Source organism: Phallusia mammillata, chromosome 6 (genome assembly GCF_965637545.1).
Source record: "Phallusia mammillata chromosome 6, kaPhaMamm4.hap1.1, whole genome shotgun sequence".
Taxonomy (NCBI): domain Eukaryota; kingdom Metazoa; phylum Chordata; class Ascidiacea; order Phlebobranchia; family Ascidiidae; genus Phallusia; species Phallusia mammillata.
The window spans coordinates 4960179-4966178 of record NC_137257.1 but is presented as its reverse complement, the minus strand read 5'-3'; positions in this window follow the sequence as shown (position 1 = coordinate 4966178).

The following is a 6000-nucleotide window of genomic DNA, read 5'->3' as shown; positions in this document are numbered from 1 at the left end:
AAAGTCAAGCTAAACTAAGCTGATCTGAGCTAATTTTAGCAAGCTAAGCTAAGACAAGGTAAGGAAAGCTGAGTTGTTCCGCTTGGTACAAGAAAACATAGCGGCACAATCGTGTTACTATTACCAGTAGGTGAACCTCGTGATACAGGAAACATCCAGAAAGCCCAACATCTCACTGTATGAACGCTTCAGGGCCAGTTATGAATTCATCCTAAACGATTAAACAAATAGCTCAATATTGTTCCAATGACGATTGTCTGGCATTACTCGCCTCACTACACGGTGACTCGAGAACTAGGTGAGTGAAAAACAACAGGTGTTGGTTGTTTTTATTATATTAGAATCGATTCCAATCACGTTCTCTCGCTGGATGTCGCCACACAGATACAGTGAAATACGTTAAAGGTCATGCATTTAAATCATACTGACAAATAAGTGCTGCTCCCATTTCGTACCCCAGATCTTGTCTTTTGTTACAGTCATGTAAACATTTGTAATCGTCAGTAAAGATACATGTTCCCCACTACTTTTTGTTCCATAAAATGTCATTTGCCTTATCCTTCTCATTTACAAATGGAACCGGGCCCAATGATTAGAGATTTGAAAAGTTCGCTTTTCCTCCAGTACATCTGTGCCATTCTTTTCCAGGGGCATCGTAATCTGTTGGGCATAAAGTGCATTTTATTTGTAGTGCTGGATTTGAAAGGTTTCTTCTTTATATGTACTAGTTGTTACTGTATTTGGAACCACACGTGTAGCTTATTCTATCCAGGACAAGTGGTTGACAAAGACGACTTCCCGGGAAGAAGGCCTTTAAATGCTCTAGTGCCTTGGTTTCTTACTCTGTGGTGAAAATTCCTCTGGGAATAGCTTTGATGCCTTTTCTGTGAAATCTTTCTTCTTCTTTGCAGACATATTTTCGAAAGCAAATTCTTTGGAAGAATTAGGTACTTAACATGAAGTAGCATTGTTCCTTTTAAGAATAGGCATTTGTTTAAACCTTTTTTAACATTTTGTTACAAACTGAGTGCCCAAATCAAGATTTACCACATCTCAACTTCACCCTGAAGTAAATCATCTCCGATCCATGCCTATTAGGTGGCGCATCTTTATTGCTCACACAGCTTTGCAACTAGTTACTCTTCAGTTTTTCCGACATTCAAATGGACCCAATAGTCAACACGTAAGTTCTATCTACAAAGCACTTTAACTGATTCTAGCCTAACCGCCTTAGCAAAGTTACAATACAATCGTTCGGATACATTAATGCCAAGTTAAAACTCTTGCACGGCAATCGGTTCTGGAGCCAAAAAAGTCCCCTGACACATTTCCTGCCATATCCTACATTTCTCGACAAAAGGCACATGATTGACCAAACCCTCTCGATATTCGGCCTAAATAGATTTGTCATGTCTCATCTTTATAGGGGCGGGGTTGCATCTAAATTCTAACCTAACCTATCCCTTCTTGAAATAAATCTAAACTTCTTGGGCTATAAATAAAAATTACATGTCAAAGGTTTTCTTGTTCATTGGACTGTAATATACCACTCCCCAATGTTTAAACACTTGACCTTTAGTCCCATTTTAGCACAAATTGTAGCAAATTAGATTGGAAAATGTCGGTTCCTTTCATCACTCCAGAAATACCACAAGTTTAGCAAGGCATTGCATGATAAGTAAGGTAGACATTGCGACACACTGAACCACGAAAACAGGAACCAAAAACAACTTCTCAATGACTGTGGTAATTAGGTTGCACGGACTTTGCAGCAAACAAATCGCACTCTAAAATTTTTTAACTAAGAACTGTTGGAATGAACAGTGTGCATTGCCTAAAGTTTTAATAGGTTCTATGATTGTTGGTCAAAAGTGCATATTTGAAAAGAAAAAGGCAACATCGAGAATTGACTGATATCTTCCCCTCAAAAATCAATATTATACCCCATGTACTTCTTGACCAAAGCTATAATTAAGAAACACCGTATGTTGCTTATGTGGTGTTTAAATATCTCATCTTTCTCGACTTCTAATCAAATAAAACTGAAATTATTCGTACTGAAAACCTAAACGCTTTAAAAAATTGAATTAGCTGCTTTTGTCCTGCAATTGCCGGTTTAGCGTCGAAATATAATGCAAGCAAGACGGAATGCACGAAATCAAACAAATTACCAGTACATTTCTGTGTACATGCACAACAAAGGAGACATTTAAAAAGTTATTCATTAAGCCTTTCCTAGAACCCATTTGCGAATCCAAAAAAAGTAAAAGTAAAATAGTTTTTTGTTAATGTAGTCAATTACGTCGTAAACTCGGTCCTGTTTTAACATTACAGTTTTAAAAAGGTATTGTTCTCTTACAATTTAAAAGGTTACAGGGCAGCATTAACTGCAAATGTACTTTTATATTCCAATAAACCCAATTTTAAAATTTACGAATTTCGGGTATAAAAGTTGAAAATACTTTTTTCAATGGGTTTTAAACTTTTTAGAATGTCAACGCAGAAGGTTTTACATTGAATTCACCAAAAATGTACTTATTTACTGGCTCTAACCCTGCCGAAAAGAAAATATTTACTTTTCGAATTGTTAGGACTTTGCCTTGTCAAGTTACAGCTTGTCATTGTTAGCCATGGCGCAACTTAACCAACAAAGGCACGGATCACCTAACATACTGCGCCATCGCCATGGCTTGGGATAACAACCTAACTGCTATGGTGAAGTTGTTTGAATAAAAACATTATTTATGGGAGTGTGCTTCATTAGACCATTGCGAGCTATTTGAGTGCAAAGTGGAGGTGGAATTTCCTTCTTACTGGTACAAAGCGGTAAAACATTAGCATACAAATTCTGTCAGGTGATTTTGCAAATAGTGCACTTTCGCACGCACAGGCACTTATAGCAACACATGAACTTTGTTCGATAACAAACAGTCAGTAAAGCTGCACACTTTTAACTGTTTCCGAATGGTTTGAATTAAAAACAAACACCAATTGAACGTTACTTTGCAGCAACAATGCGCTAATCAGTAAACAGACGGTAAGTTTTACCAACAGTGTAATCATAAAATACAGTGGTAATAATTTACAAAGTGAACTATTGGTGACTAAAACAGAGTCACAAATTATCCCCAACCTCGCCCATGTCTAAAAGTAGAAGCCACAAACCAGGTAAAAACTAGTGATGCACCGAACCCGCCTAAAAAGGTTCGGGCCGAAACCGAATATTGTTTTTAACTGAACCGTGTGTTGTTGAAGTGAACTCAATTATGTCAAACCAAAATCACTTTCACAATGCGAAAGCTTTACTAAACTTGTAATATTTCGCAGACAATGTGGCAAGTATTTTATAGATACAACAAATAGTTAGTTTATGATGTTTCGTATTGGCGAAAATGAAAGTTTGGGTATTAATTCCATGCAATCAAAAAGTTCGGTTTCGGCCGAATTTTTAAAAAAGTTCGGGTCGAAACCAAAACATCGAGAAACAGCGTATTCGGCCGAAATGTTTCGGCCAACCGAAACTTCGGTGCATCACTAGTAAAAACCCGATTTTTCTTAGACAAAGGTCGAAAGCTAGTCGAAATCAAGCTTGTTTTTGTACGAAAACCAACACGCAATTGGTTTTCAACAAAACAAACCCCAAAGTTGGTAAAATTGCGGCACAAATGAGTCTCAAATGTTAACTCATGCCCGAATCAGGCCCGGTTTATTTAGCAACTTAGGCCTGAAACCAACTAACAATTCTGTGATCTATCTGGTTTGTTACCAAATCGCCCCTTGATCGTTGCCCTGGCAACCCTGTTTCGTTACTAATGTTCTCCTTTTTTTTCTGGCAACACTAATTGTCAAAGTGACATTATTCAATTTCTAAGGTTACCTTGTCAAACAACCTCAACAGGGATAAAACTAAAAAGCAATGGACAATTCTGGGTGAAATTTTGTGGTGGTCTGTTTCTATAAACATAGCTCAATACAATAAACTAAACATATTCGTTGCTAAGTAAACTAAACACAGTCGATGTGTTCTAAAAAACAAACGAAATAATACCTTTTTTGTTAACGGATCATGAGACTCCAAAAATTTTTTTAGGGGAATTCCCATTCGGTAGTTTGATACGAGTTCCAGGTCCTTGACGCAATCGTCTTGTTTGTGCACTTCGGAAACCAATCGTCGCATGTTCCAATAAGAGCGATGGTATTTTTTACTTTGGTCAATATATACAAAAGCTAAAAAATTGGTCATTTGATTTGAAAATGCGTTTGCAAAAACAGTGAGGAGAAAGTCGTAAAGGAAACTGAAGCAGTTCATTCTTTACTTCAAACATGTTTGTAGAACAGTATTATTGTCTAGACTAGCGGTCGCCACCTTTTACTCTAAAAGCAATTCGGACACGTAAATAAACATGGGGAGCCACAAAGCCCTTTTGAAATGAAATGCCACTGTACATAACGTACTTCTGTGTTTGATACGTATTGTTACACAAATATCAACTCCGAACAAAAATAGCGTATTGCACTTATTGTGTTAACCTACGCGCCGCCAGTTTGCCTCTCACCTTTCATAGCATTTCTTTTGTTGCTACCGCAACTACTGAAAGCGGGCACAGTAATGTTATTAAACTGAAATCATTTTTGACTTTTGTAATCGACACAATCGTCATATAATTCGTTATTAAATGTTGTAAACATTTTATAATTGCAAAAACTGAGCCGCATCAGAAGGATCAAAGAGCGACATGCGGCTACAGAGTCGTTGGTTGGCTACGCCAAGTCTAAACCATGACATTTTCTAGTCACGTATCGTTAAAAGGTTTGGTATAGTATTTGTTTATTGTACAAAATCTCAATAATATAACAGAAAGGGAAGAGTGTTTACTAAATATTAAACAAACCACGTGTACAACGGCTTCAAAACCACTTAACCTTTTTTCGAGACTAAATATTTTGTCAACAGAACTATATTTTAAATTGAATTACAATCGTGTTCTCCTATCCAAGCAGCAAGTTCTGTCAACCCCAAAACCTATTACGATAACACTTTTCTGTCAAACGCAGAACGATTCCGTGTAAGCCTAGATGTTGTTCAAAAACCCACAGGAATTTATTCCCGACGTTGTTCGGTCGTGAAAAGATTTCGTTGAAAAAGCAATCACTCAACCACTCGAGAGGAACTATTTGGTGCAATAGTCGTTACAAGGAGTTTCAGCAGAAAAAAGGTTCACTAGGGAAATTTCAAGCAAAAAAAGGTTCTATTCGGCGTTTTCTGTTATCGCCAACTACACCACAAAGAATGTGTGTGGTAAAAAAGTTCCCCAATGTTTTTTAACTAGCAAGACGAATAAAGGGTGAGATGTGTCTCCAACAGTGACTTTTCATTTTTTATTGGCACTGCAGGGGCAGTTTTAATAAAATAACACACTCTGGTACCTGTAAAATTATTACAACACATTAGTCGCATTGACGATGATTCACGGGGAGACTTTGTTATGGAGGCGTTTTGTCGCATTCAGGCATTCCCACATTCGATAACAGTCGTCAATAACACCGTATATGTCTAGTCTAGAGTCTAGACAACATGATATACTTTTATCCGCTTCGCCTGGCAACCATACGCTAACGTAATGACACTTGGCCAATATTAGATAGTGCACGTTATTAGCACAAAGTTTCTTATCAGATCATATTGCTTTTGTCGTCTCAGTATACAGTCATAAAACATATTAGGGATTTAACTAGCGTCGGTAAGGTGCAGCGGCTTGCTGGGGTACGTTCCTGTTTGATGCGCGCTTCTTTTTTAGACATACAAAACATTTTACCAACTAAACAATACAACATATATGCGTCATATAAGGAAATTTTTGTATTTTTATTTTTTATCTTTGTGGTTTACATCTTGTTAATTTTCTACTAAAAGGTTTTTGAAAAACACATTGCACCAACTAAAGCTACATACATTGCGAGAAAAGCATTTAGTAAAATTCCCCCGTTTATTTTTAAAAT